The sequence below is a fragment of the Zophobas morio genome, unplaced genomic scaffold (assembly GCF_036711695.1).
Source record: "Zophobas morio isolate AGI-343-1 ecotype UQ-CSIRO unplaced genomic scaffold, CSIRO_AGI_Zmor_V1 ptg000024l, whole genome shotgun sequence".
NCBI classification, from domain to species: Eukaryota; Metazoa; Arthropoda; class Insecta; order Coleoptera; family Tenebrionidae; genus Zophobas; species Zophobas morio.
In genome coordinates, this window is record NW_026972129.1 from 12,890,911 (window position 1) to 12,905,729 (window position 14,819).

Below are 14,819 nucleotides of genomic sequence, written 5' to 3' on the forward strand. Positions count from 1 at the left end.
AATTGGAATGACGTCATATGGGAGTTTTAAAATTAAACTATGACTATAAAGCCTATAAAGAGTTAATTAGAATTTGTAAAAATACATAATACGGTGTCTTATAAAAAAACAAAGTTGTTTGCTATGCCTCAAAGACAATTTTCTTGTATTTGTAATGATTAATAAGATATTGAGAACAGTACGCATTATGACTCATCCTGTATTTTATATTGTTTCTTATATGAAAGCTTTGCGATAAGATATGTAGTAGTCTGGTGTTGGAGACTTTATTAGTTTTGAAAATTTAGAATTGTTCGAAAAATGGTTTAATTGTGCTTCAAACACGAGAGAAGTTTTATATAAATAACTTTAGACTAATTTTTTCTTAAAAAAACATAGTAACCATACTGAAAGAGAACAGAATACACCACGAAATTTAAGTAATAAATAAAATGTGGGTTTGGACTCCTATCTATCTTGTGTGTTTTAATTTGACATTATCTTTATCTAATGATAAACGGGGAGTATTTGTAGTATTAACTAATTGAAGAGCTCTTTTTTTTGTATTGAATAATTGTAATAATTATTATTATCAACCCCACTATATACAAAGTGTCTATAAATGATTCATACATCGCAGTACCTGTGGAAAACTGTTAAGTTGCAGTTATTTCAAGATGGAAACCACTTTCACCATTTTTGGTGACTTATTGAAATTTTAATTTTAAAAATAAAACTATATGTAAAAACATCATTTCTTACAAACGGCAAAATTATTTAATTTACAAAAATTAAAATTTTCCAGATGTCGCGACGTCGAAATAGTCCAAAAACCTAGAAACGCTTTTTGTTACAAAAAAGACTGAGGAGAAGTATTGGGAACGTAGAAGTTTTATGTTTTCTCTATTTTGTTTTTTTTTTTCTGAATGATACGAGAATAAAACGCGAGAACTTAAGAAATATGAAATCATTTTTCTACTTTGCGTAAACATAAATTCATTGTTCAACTAAAAATAGCTCGACAATGGAAGCGCTACTCTTAATTTCTTTTATAGACTGTTTTTCAATATGCTTTCTGTCATATTTTACATTAAACTGATGAATTCGAAGTTAAACCTGAGTTTCACACTAATTTCAACACTAGTTACAATTTGCAAATAATTATCAAATTGAATTTTTATAGTAGATAAAATACCATATTAAAGCGTTTGTCCCAAATAACTGGTACGACAATAGAACGTATTTAACACGTTTAATAATAGAGCTACCATTTATTAATTACTCACTTGTTGGAGTAAATAAAACATTTATTTTTAATATCAACTACGTTCATAGGCAATAGTACAAACGTAAATGATAATTTCATTCATAAACGCAATAATAGCATCTACTCAGATTCACGTGGAAATTTTATTGTTAATTATCCATAATCGCTACTGTGGAAAATTCATGTCACTCAGTGATTTCTTATCAGTCGATTACAATGTTACAAGTAACTTGATAAAAATGAAACTTATTGCAAAACCTGTTGATTTTTATTTTAAATCATCTACAACGAAACGTTTAGAGTCTGCTTGTTAACTGATCATGTTCTTCTCAAAGCTAGAGAATAAAACGAATATTATGTCAAAAGATAAGCTGACAAGTGTTTGTTTGTCGTTTAACACATTCTGTAAAAGTAAATAAGTAAACTGAGATACGTCATCCATCCTCGATGTCACTGTTTAATGTGTCATTAAGACTATGTAATTTAACAGAATTAATACCATTGAAATAGGAGGTTTTCTTCGAAGAAATTGCTGGCTTGTTTTCCATTAATGCATTAGAATTAGACGCAAATGGATTATGTACAATTTTTTGTTGGCATTTGTCAGTTTTGATTTGTAAAACCTTTGATTTATAAGATTTTTCTGTTTCAAGAAAATTATATACTCCACATACACGCGTTATGGAAATTTACCGTCAATTCCAAAATGAAAGTTGTCATAAAGGTCCTTCATTTTTTCAATAGGAACGCGACTCTTGCCATGATGTTATTATTATTTAAACCTAAACAGTCATTAAAGATACTTAGGGAATTATAATATTAGGCTATTTTCGTGTTTATTGAGATAATTAATGGAACCTTGACAATTTCCACGATTAAAGTATTCATGTGTTCGTGTACGCATGTTGTCTGAAATGTGAATATCCATATCTTAGTCATTCATTTTTTTAAAAGGATTTTAATCGTGGGGACTCCAATACTTGTTTTTTTTAAATTTTGATAACCGAAGATCTTTGTACCGAGAAAAAAAATCGGTTAACTTGTTGCAGGCTATCGCACTGAACGTTACAAAGATTATTTATCAAGTGTTTAAGTTCATATGATGTAATAATAGTGAATTTTAGCCACCAAAAACTAAAACACACTATTAGGAAATATCCCTATTACAAAAATAATAATTAGACATGCTTAAAAAAGGACAGAAACCCTAGTCAAAGATGAATTATTATAAGATTTCACAATTTCGGTGAAAACGTAAACATTTTCTAAGATAGTAATTAGTGTCATCTTATCTTGATGATAAAATCGATAAAATTTGCTCCATACTCAAGTTGATAAGTGCACTTTTTCACAATTTATTTAAGAGCATCCGATGTTTATTCAAGTACAGTGTATAATTTTTTTAAAATATAAATAGAAGCCTTCTGAATCCCGGCAATATTATTTACATGGAAAATTTTCGGAAATCTCTATTTTTATACGCAGTTTAGATCGATTTTCTTCCGAACTCAATAAATACATTTGGCTCATCGATAACACAGTAACCTCACGAGGATATTAAAGTACATCAATGTGTCTGATTTCTCCGAGATGATTGCCTTGTTTACTTCATTTGTGTTGATTCAGTTAATTATGGAAAAAGTTGGTCTTCAAAAATCAATGGTCAGACGGTTCACTCTGATAGTGCACTCAACTCATTGTGAAAAGTGTAAATGAGTTATATGAAAGTTTTACTTGATAAAAAGATAAACATGTTGAGCATTTCTGGGACGCCCACGTGTATATTTTAAAATGTGTGTTTTCTGTAGTTTTCGCAGTCAGCTGACTATTATTAGGATAGTACTGGACTACCGTCACGTGAAAATTCTTGACGGTGTGCCAGGAGTATTACCGATAACTACACTATTATAACACACTGCATTGAATGAACTTCCACATAATGTGTGCTTACTTTGTGATAATCGATGTGTTGTTTTTAGTCGGTTTATTAAAAGGCGGACTTTATTAGCCGGTCACTCGTTTTGAGCCTTAGAGGACCGAAAATGTTTACCATTTATTACACACACTAATTGAGTTGTTTATATTCCGTTATATGTAGTAGTGTACTGAAAACATGCGATTGTAAAACATTTTTGCGTTACAGTTGAATGAGGGGGGTCCTGTTGTCACAAGACAAATAAAAATATCTCCTTAGTAACAATTTTTACTATATTCTTTTACACGAATTATGTTGTTTTAAAACACAATGCGATAATAGGAATTAATAATTTACATCAAGTGTGGTTAATGGTACCGGGAAACCTGTTTTACACAGGTATGCGATTTTTTTATTAACTTCTGAATGGAATTAATTAATATTTAACGTCGTTGTTGGTAGAAACTACATTTTACGGTTTTTGGTTTATAATAAGAACGAATATTATTTGTTTCCAATGTCATTTGGTCGAGCAGGAATACACTTCGGACGAATTAATGTCAATACGTTGTTTACTATTTCGTTGATAATTTTCTCCATATAAATTTTAAGTGAATTATTGAAAGCAATGAATTCTTCTAAGTCAGCAGACATATCTATGTTTATGTTTGTTAAAAAAATGGGTGTCAAAAGATCAACGTTTTTAGGTCAAATGAATTTAATTAATTTGAGCTTTAGCTACTGCTCTACCGCACTACGGTAAGCTTCCGCACATGTAATATTTATGTGGTTAAGAATCAGATATGTATGGTTTTTAGAATAGTATTATTTACAACGATTTTTTTATGACGTTTGGCACGAGTTTTTTTGGAGGATTTTTTTTTGTTCATATTTAGTTAAAACATTTGTTTAGTTAACAAAATATATTTAGTGTTTCGTAAGTGTATTCTATGAAGTGTTGACTTCAACTTTAGAGTTCGATTTAGAATCCCGATGTAGAAAACTTCAACTCGAAAGTTAATGTTGAATAAAAATATATATATTTTTTAACGATAAAGAAAACTGTCATGTTAAATCGAAACCACTTAGGCATAAAAAATCATTAAGTTACGGATGAAATGGACTTACGGAGAGCGGAATTACCCGACACAGACGTATTACATTAGGATAAAAGGGATAAAGTGATGTAGTAAATCCATAGAAATATTATAAATAAGTATATAAAGTTCAGCTTTGAGATATAAAGCTGTTTAAATATATTTTAGATGAAAATAGGTGAACTCTTTTTAGATTTGTAGCTTATAATTCGAACAAAAATACAGATCAAACAATTGGTCTAAAAAGTTTAGACAGTACTTCCCTCGCTGTCGGAAACGTGACGACTACATGTCTATTGTGTTTTTTTCGTATTACATTTTTGTAGCGTGTAAAATAAAATGAGTATTAATTTTTTCAATTTTGTCATTATTTGGCATTGGCATATTTGTCATTTTTTTGTGATTGCTATGATTGCGTATTTAAAAAAAAATAAATTGGGCGAAGTCGTCTCTGGGGTTGTATAATATGTTGCCTATGCAAAAATTATCAGGCGTAAACAGATAAAAGGAACACCCTGTATAGTACTTGTAATTTAAGACAAATACGTCTGCAAGATTTCAAAGTATTAAGTTTTGGAATTCTTGATTTAATCAATAAAATTAATTGACTCAGTCATTAATTTTTTTCAGACACCCCGTATAGGCAAATCTAAAAAATATTTATGCAGTGATAAATCACTAGTATAGACTCATCACTCTTTACACATTTAAGATAGCATTTTTTCAGCAAAATTTTGCAGCGGCGTCATCAAATTTTTTGGGGGGATGAGCAAATACATTTTGATCAAAATTTTACCATGCTTATAAATTTAAAACATCTCCAAAATTTGAAAGCATTCGGTTTTGCAGTTCCTGATTAAATCAATAAAATATATTCACCCATTCATTAATTTTTTGGAGTTACCCTGTATATGCAAATCCAAAAAATGTGGATGGAATAATAAATCACAACTACAGAATAATCATATTTTGCACATTTAAGGTAGGATTTATTCAGCAAAATTTTGAGGAGACGTCATCAATTTTTTAGGAGGGGGGGGAGGAGCAAATACATTTTGACTAAAAATTTACCATGCCTATGATAACTTTAAAACATCTCCAAGATTTCAAAGCATTTGGTTTTGTAGTTCCTAATTCATCAATAAAATAAATTGAGTCATTCATTTTTTGTGTCACCCTGTATACGCACTTGTAAAAAATATCAATACAGTGGTAAATCACAAGTATAGACTCATCATATTTTTCACATTTTCGACAGGATTTATTTGACAAAATTTTGAGAAGACGTCATCAGTTTTCAGGGGGATCGTAAACAGATAAATTTTGATTAACGAGAGCATTCGGGTTCGCAGTTTCAAAGATAAATTGTAAAGTGTTGTTATACAATTTTGTTTTTTTTTTTAGAAAAATCTGGACGCCTAGGGTAAAAATTCAACACGGATTCATAAACTATAAGTGGAGGAGTATGCTATTTTATAAAATTTAAATAATATTTACTATTGTAAATTTTGATCGCATTGGTGGTGGGGGTGGTCCGACAAATTTTGGTCAGCTCTACACGATATTCCTAATATACATGCAAAATTTGCCAACAATCGACGCGGACAGACGGCAGACGGCAGAGAGACGGAAACGAGAGACCTATGTTTTCGTATTCTAAGTACATATCATGAAACGTCCAGAAAACATAAAAATAGCAAATCGCCCGATGGACTTAATTAGAATACTTCCTTAGGTGCATCATACCATGCTCCTTTACTTGTTGTTTAAAAATCAGTTCTATTTGACGCGTTATGTTCATATTCGTCCTAGAAATATAGTTAGAGCATCAAGTTTTATAGTTTATCTCAGACTCTCATAGATTAAATAACAAACTTTTTAAAAATTGTAGCAAAACATTATTATTGATTGAGGAATGTCAACACTAATAAAGTCTATTCGTTCATCCACTTCAAAAATGTAGTGACGTCATCTCAAGAAAAGAAAGCCACTAGGGAGAAACTTATTGCTTGTGTTTCAGTGATTTACATGAGTTTTTTTTAATTCATGTAGATTACATTTTAACATACAATATATCTTTTTTGAAAGTGACCATAGGGATTCCCGTGTTAAATTTTATACCCCATGTTAACTTATGTTTGAGTAAAGATTCAGAGCTGAAATTTTTACTGGATGTAACTTGGGTTATCTTTTGTCGATTTTATTAAAAATCATCTTTTAAATGAAAGGATATTTCTTTAAAAAAATTAAAAGATTTGTATATTTTTGTCGCTAATATTGTAGGTAGCCATGTAAAAACAGACATTTACCTGATGTTTCTAAACTTTGATTACTCGTTCAATTACTGGTTTTTAGTGACCGAAATTCGTTAATATGCCGCAGTACACAATTAAAGAAAAAGTAGATTAAAAACACAATTTCAGTGAAATTATCTTTTATTATCTTCATTTATGTTTGAATTCCATCATTCTGTTTCTTTTCTAAAAACTGCAATTAAGGTATTTAATGATTAAATCAAAATTATGCTGCCAAAAATGACAAGTTAAAATGATAAGTCAAAACCGTCTATGATGTACCAAACTTTTTTAATCAAAATAATTTTTATTTTTTTAAGCACAAATTAGCAAATTACTGCAAAAAGTGGTAGTGAAAATTAAAGTAGAACCCTAAGGTTATTTTCTCCGCAAAAATCATCTCTGGGTTTTCACCCTAACAAAAGTTAACATGTGATCTAAAATTTAACATGGGAATCCCTATGGCCACTTTTAAAAAAGATGCACTGTATATTATCTCATTTAAGTAGTCTGAACTTTTGTCAACACGGGAACGTTAGCATTAGTTTTACGTTGTATATGTATATCAAAAGTAATATATTTATTCTCACTAAAAAATTATAAAATTTGATTCAGTTAATGTATTTTTTATGACTGCCTCAATAACTTAAAATAAAGATAGATATGGATTGTTAAACTACAGGTAATGATTATAAATATGTATAGAGTGAAATTGTGAGGGTAAAATTTTTGATGACGTGATCAACTTTTTAGTAGAGACATATATATCAATTGGAATAGATAGGTACAATACACTAATAAAAATAGTACTGTATTTATAAAATTGTAGGAAAATGACGTAAGTCGTTTTTGATTAAATAAATTGATTTATTTATTAATTTTTTTGAGGCGTCTGTATAAGATGTTCTAAACAAATTATGAGACGAAGCCATCAAATTTTTGGAGAGAATAAACAGATAAATAATTTTATTAGCAACTTCCTATGGCTATGATAACCTTAAAACGTTTTCAAAATTTCAAAATATCCGGTTTTGCTGTTTCTAAATTAAAATATAAAGTTTTGTTATACAATTTTAATTTTTTATCAAAAATCTGTACGTTCAAGTAAAAAATAAGGACGAATTGATAAACCATTAGTACCTATAGAAAAACGTTATTTTTAAAATTTATTTAATTTACTTTCGAAAATTTTGAGGTGACGTCATTAAGTTGATAGTTGGGAAATCAGACAAATTTTGGTCAGCGTTTTACGATCTACACAATATTTCTGAAACACCGCATCCAAAAGTTCACAACCATCAGTGCAATAATTTCGGAGACTATGCGTCTAGTAAAATGGACAATGACACAGACGGAAACGGGAGACCAATTTTGTAATGCTTCTGACAGCCGAATCTAAAGAGAACAGTACTTAGAAAGGAGATTTTTAGAACGCTCAGATGCTTTTTGTTACATGTTTATTAAAAATTTTTAGGTGAATTGTCAATATTAGTTTTACTTTTTTTTAAATTGATTAAGAGTAATCAAGTATAATTTTAAAAGCGAGAAGGTAGGACGTAGAAAACTCTTTCTCCATACAGGATTTGATGTAAAGATGGTGGCATATTACATTACCATCCTTTCTATATGCTTTGCTAAAAATATAACATTTTCACAGCAGGATGACATTCGCAGAACAACTGTAGCGGTTAAGTGGTAGAAATTCAATGGATTCGAGTGCGTTGCCTCTTTCTCATGGAAGAAATTTTTTGAATTTTTGCATTTGTTATGTACACTTTGAAATTATCGAACTGTTTTTTGGAATTGCTACAGTCACTTAAATTTCGCTTTAATTATTTTAAGATTTTGTTGAATTTTTCTGTTGTTGTCTTAAATTAATATTAAGACCACATTTACTTACCTTTTTAATGAATTATTTTCACTTCAGAAAATTAGTTAACTTATTACGAAGAAATGAATTATCTGGCACGACTCGGAATTTGTAGAAATTATTCTGAAATTATTATTCTACCTACTTTGATGGTTTTAAAACTCCTTGAAATTACTTCTTTTGACTTTGGATTTTTCTTTTTTTTTTAATTATTTTATTGCTATTGGAATTACTAACCACCTACTTACGGGTTTTTTTCGAAATATCGGAGGTATCGTGAAATTAGAAGAATAAAAAAAGTGAAATTGTTTTAAATTTCCCAAAATTAATGGAGTTTGTTATAATTGTTATAAATATTGAATAACTACTCGATACAGACATTGTATAGAAAGATTTTGAAAACGATGAACACCTCGATATCTGAAAAAATCCAGATTCAAATTACCTGTCAACAGCTTATTTATAGTGATTATAATCTTTAATGTCAATTATAATCCCACTGTTTTAGTGGGAAGACTTTTTCTTATGTTTGACATACAGCCGCATTTTTTTTGGATTGCTTAAACTGTAAAAATTCAGTTTCGAAAAACGTCAATAATTTGTCTGAAAAAAAAACAAAAAAAAAACAATTGAACATTTATGTAGTGTATTGTATATAAATATATGAACATGTGTAACAACTCTCAGATATTCTTAACTAAGCTTGTCTCATAAAACTTCAGATACTACTAAATAATAGAGTATCAAATATCTCAAACATACAAATATGATTGCATTAATTAATTATTGTACAACATAATTTTGGTGTAAACAAGTAATCAATTGTATGTAAATTAAAAATGAAGCGCCGGATGTCATAAGAGGTTTGAACCCTTCTTCTGTGTCAAGTAAACAATAGATGAATACAGACTTACAATTTTTGCATTTCTAATTTGTGAATTGATCACACGAAATCAATCTTGTCCACACAAAATCGTCAGATCATTGACGGCGATTTCCCTGTTTCCCGTATACAAGTCGTGTTTGTCCTAGTTTTAGTTTTAATTTAACTCTGCGTCAAATGGACCTTAGAGAAAATTTAATAATAAAGTTGTTGACCAATCGTAATCATAAGACTAATAGGTAGTTGCCAGAGGGTTTACAAATCTAGATTGATTGATTTCTTCACTTGAATGTACTTTCTATTTCAGAGTTAACTAAGAACACATAATATATATATCCTCTGTTGTTTAGCAGTTAGTTAGAATGCGTGTAAATAATGACCGAATTTTTCCATCGCTGCCAAATCACACTACTGGCAACCTAAAATGAAATTAATCATTATCTTAATGCAGATGTTTAACGAGTTTAATGAATTTTAATGATCCTTCTAACGCAAAAAAAAACCTTTCACTAAATTTTTTCTCCTTAGAATTTAAATTTAGAGGTTCATTTTTTCTGTTTTCGTTTTAATATACGTACTCACTTTCGTTTTTCCCTAAATTTCAGTATCTGTTCAGCGTTTGAATTACTGTTCGTTTTTTGTCTGTTTTCATCGTGCAGCTCATTCCTTCACATCCAAAATCTGTTGTCTACAATACATTTTCAGTTTTAAAATAGTTGGTACACATAATAAATGGTTCATTCACCTTTCAAATTCTTATTTTTGGATCATTTTAGTCCAGTACATCAAGAAACTAAACTGTTTCTGCGAAGCACACCTTATGCGAAAACATCCATTCCTGATAAGTAATAATCAAAATGGCCGCCTTTCCCGATTAGCAGCCGCAAATTTCCCATTTTCGCTAATTCCCCGCCTGGAAATCGCCAAAATTAGTTAAAATTGCACACCACCGCAGTCAAAAAAGTCACGAAATTTCGCCATCCACTCGAACCATTTTGACGAATGTCAAAATTTTTGCACTACTATCACACTGTCGACTGCTGGCACCGGGAAAATGATTGCGTATCGTTGTAGATGCCGCTTCTCTATCACGTGACGAGTGCATATGTGCATGCACAAAGTGCATTTTGAATGCACTGCGCTTGCCATCTAGCAAACCACCTTCTGTTATCCTGGTAACTTGGCTGCAGTTGTCGCCGTGACGTCACAAAATGCAACTGCACTCTGGCACAGTCGACACTCCGACGACCTATCGAGCTCAAAATAACATCAACCTGCTGCTGCTTCCAAGTTGCAGCGGTGTGCATGTGTAGGGTGCGATGCACCGCAGGAATTGCATATTCGAATGCATCATTATAAAATAATGTAATAGGAAACGTATTTTTTATTTCGTGCGTGATAGTTGAGGGAAGTATTGTAACCAGGTTATATTAGCTAGTGCGGGATGAATTTATGTACTTATATTTTTAGCGACTTATCTTACGAATTTTAAATAATTGGTAAGCGACTTTTTAGTCGCTAATATTGCACGTTTGTACCTACCATATATTCTAATAAGACAAGGGGTGTCTTTTAGAACTGTTTTAAACTTCAGTCTAGTTCATAAAATAGCAATATAAAGGACAAAAATGGTTAAATCTGTGGAGGAATATGTAAGATTAGTGGTTAAAAAATACTTTTATATTTTAAAATTTTGAATACATAGTTTTAGAGAACAGTGTGTCTGTCAGGTCAAAATATAACATTCTTATCCAACGTTGATATGTTTTTCCGACTGATAGATAATCCCCAGAACTGCTAAACTTTTACTTTTAATTAAAAGTGTGCTTTTAATGTGGCTCTTCACGAAAATGGTTATTGATTTTTAATTACGTTAAACACTAAAATTGATTAATCTAATTGAACTGCTCTGTTTTTATGTGTTCACCTGATGTTTCTGTTTGATTAAGATCTAATTGTTAGATAATTGACAGGGAAATATCGTAAAAAATGTTTTCTGGATCTTTATTTCAGAAACAAAGCATTTTTTTCTGGAACTAAAACGTTGATAGACAGTTCGTAAAAAATGTATCAGTGATTTTTCTTGGAATCTATACCAGTTGCCTTGAGAAATGTGTTTTAAATTTGAAGAAGTTGTTTAGTTGAATTTAATTCATGAACTATCGCATATTATTAAATTAAATTAAATGACTAATTGTTACTCTGTCTGATAGAGATTTTACTGAAACCGAACTGCCTGATAAAGTATCAGAATTCAAAGTAGAATTGCTTGTCGTTCCAAGGAGTTGAGAATTTCTGAATTTTGACAGGACATTTTCTGAATAAATTTCTTTGGATTTTCGTGGTGTTATTACACCAGTCTATGAAATGATCCTAGGCTAAGTTGTATTGATGTTTCGATTAACTAGACAAGTCAGAGTTTGTCCTTAATAAGTACTGCTTCTTCAATTTGTAGTGGCACCTCCTCCTTTAAACTTAACATTTTTAATAAATCAAAATTCACACGTTTTTTTCCATCATTTTTACAAATTTTCAGTAACTAATAGAATAATAAAACAATTAATTTCAAATGTTTTCCCCGCCCACGGAGAAAACGTTTTAATAAATTCTAAACTGCCACTGAAAGTCAAAATTAATGTAAAGTTTTATTATTTCAACCGCAAGAAAAAAAATAGTAAACGATATACCAGTTAAGATGAGGTTTTATTTTGTTCTCACGAAATAAAACCTTACTTAATCTTTTTATCGTAATAATATTATTTTATAGGGCGTGTTTTTTTCCTCACCTGCCTTGTGACATTAATTTAATTAAACCATCATAAAATAATAAGATAACATGGTAAATAGTAGTTTCCATTATTAAAAAAAAAGATTCCATCGCAACTAGTTTACATAGTTGTTCCAATTATAATTCTGTAAACGCCATAATTTTTAGCTTGAAAAAGAAACCTATATTTTTTTAAATTGTAACCTATGTGGTTTTTAACGAATATTGATAGACAATACTTAAATACGTATTTCATTTTATATTGCTAAAAAAATAAAATTTATAAACATAAGAAAATTGAATTGAGAGAAAATAAATAAAGAACCACCATCGTTTCAGGGCAGTTCGAACATAATCACGCAAAAATAACTAGTTTTGAAACAGATCTTGTTAGTTATAAAATAAATTGTCATTGCTTTATTTCATTCATCTTTTATTTTTTTATGTTTATATATTTTATTTTTTATCAACTGTAAATCATACAAATATCAAAACGTTGTATATAATATTATAATCACAATTTAACAACCTTCCAAAATCCGTTTAAAAAATATACGGTGCAGTTTAAAAAAATTGGTCGAAGGTTATGTCGAGGAACTTCCCTCGCTTCTGAAGTACAATTTTTATGAATTTTATTCTTTTATGATCGCGTAAGAAAAAAAAAGTAGAGACAAAGAAGCGTGCTACCCGTTTGTTTCAAGTGAATGTTTCCATTACAAAATTTTGTGATGTCATCAAAATTTTCGTGAGGACACCTATCAATTTAGATAGATGGAGTGTGATATTAATAATAAAAATCCCAAATTTTCGAGACAATGGAATTTATTAACTTTTTTCAGTCACGCTGTATGAATAATTCTGATTTATTCGCCATTAATTTTTTCCGAGGAGTCAAAAGAATAAATTTTGAAAAACGATTTACCATGATTACTGTAAACTTTAAAACGTTTGCAAGATTTCAGAGCATTCGGTTTTGCACTTCCAAAGTTAAATTACGAAATGTTATACAACTTTTTTTTTCCAAAAATCTATATGTCTAGGGTGAAATTCAATACGGGTTCACACATTACAAGTGCAGGAGTATCTTCCTTATAAAATTAAAAACAAATTTACTATTGTAAATTTTGGAGATGATGTTATTCCATTGGTGGTGGGGATGATTGTCCAAATTTTAGTTAGCGTTTTATCATCTGTCTAATAAAAATCGACACAGATAGAGAGACGATAGACAGACGACAGACAGACGGCAGACAGACGACAGACAGACGACAGACAGACCACAGACAGACCACAGACAGACCACAGACAGACCACAGACAGACGACAGACAAACCACAGACAGATGGAAAAGGGAGACCAATTTTGTCGTACTCTAGCAATCATGAAACGTCAAGAAAATATGAAAGTGGCAAACAAAAATAAGTAGGTTTGCGTCGCGACCCTAACGCTATATGTGCGTCGTCACATTTGCAATGTACCAAATTAGGCTATCCCCTGTAAGCTAAAAACAATGGGGTTTACAGAATTTCAATATCTCTGCTCGTTCCCAAGATATAAGGCCGCGTAATTTTAACTAAGGTATTTTGGATATCACTTGAAAATAATGTATTAGAGTATTAGATATTTTTATTATTATGACCCTTCAATAGACAAAAGTCGCTGCAAAAGTTTATTGAAGGGAAAACCAATAATAAAGGTAAAATAACGAAATAAAAATAAAACAAACAAACGATACAAAAAATAAGAAAATGAACGGTACATACAAAGTTACAGAGGTTCTCAAGGTCTATAAACAAGCGCTGTGCTTTCTTTATCTCTTCAACTGAAGATTTTGTTTTTTTATACTTGCATAATTATGTAACATTTAATATAAAGAAGACTTCATAACATTCCTCGTTCGCGCCGGTATCTTCATTATAGAATTAATTCTCAAATTAATTTGCTGTGCCTTGAAATACCGAGTGAGCATTATTAGTGATTTTTTTGTCAGGTTGGCGATGTATTTCAAATTTTAAGATAAAATGCCTGTTTGTCAAATTGAAATTTTGCGCACCAAGTCAGTAGCGACTATTTTCACATCACGTTTGTTACGTGCCCACATGTCAAAATTAACAACTGTGAATTGACACGGTAACATTACTGCCAATAATTTCGAATTGCCAACACAAAATTTTGCTTGAATAATTAATAGTCACCCGGTATATCAGACTTAAAAGAAGTTTGTAATTCTATGTTGAATGAAAAATATTATGCAGAAGACGAGAAGCAACATCATGAATTCATGATAAAACATTGTGTCTAGAAAACAGATATTTCAAAAAATCTACTTTGAATTTTTTGAGTACCACTCCATACAAATGAAAATACTGCTTTAAATGGGGTGGATAAAGAAAAAAGGTTCCGAATATCCCAAGCATTAGAATTTCGAATTACAAAAGCAAAAAACTTATAAGTAGATGTTACAACCTTCTGAACATGTTTAGGTATTAAACTTTAAGCTTGTGTTGGAAATTACTCAAGATTACATATATTATCAGATTTTTTCAATATTAAAGCATCTGTTGTACAACGAGATGTTGGATTTTGAAGAAATATTTGATGACGCACTTTTTATTTAAACTCATGTTAAGTTCATTTGTAGTTGGTCAATTACACAATCTGTTTAGGTTGTCTTGAAAATTCTAACAGTCATTCATTGTTTTGATTTTTTTTAGAATATTTTAAGATCACCAGCGTATATTAGATCC

At 30.3% G+C, this 14,819-nt stretch overlaps 1 protein-coding gene and 1 long non-coding RNA gene across 3 annotated transcripts in view; one reads left to right on the forward strand and one right to left on the reverse strand.

The window, feature by feature from the left end:
* LOC135135261 (hepatic leukemia factor) overlaps positions 1 to 14,819 on the forward strand; it is a 124,902-nt gene that overhangs the window by 5,022 nt on the left and 105,061 nt on the right. The gene's annotated exons all lie outside the window — the stretch shown is intronic.
* LOC135135021 (uncharacterized) lies at positions 9,052 to 10,492 on the reverse strand. Of its 2 annotated transcripts, XR_010281424.1 has the most exons (4): positions 10,274 to 10,492; positions 10,051 to 10,218; positions 9,888 to 9,993; positions 9,052 to 9,724 (listed from the first exon to the last, which is right to left on the reverse strand). It is a non-coding gene; the product is annotated as an uncharacterized LOC135135021 (long non-coding RNA). The 2 variants fall into 2 exon arrangements; XR_010281423.1 differs by having other exon boundaries at positions 10,051 to 10,481.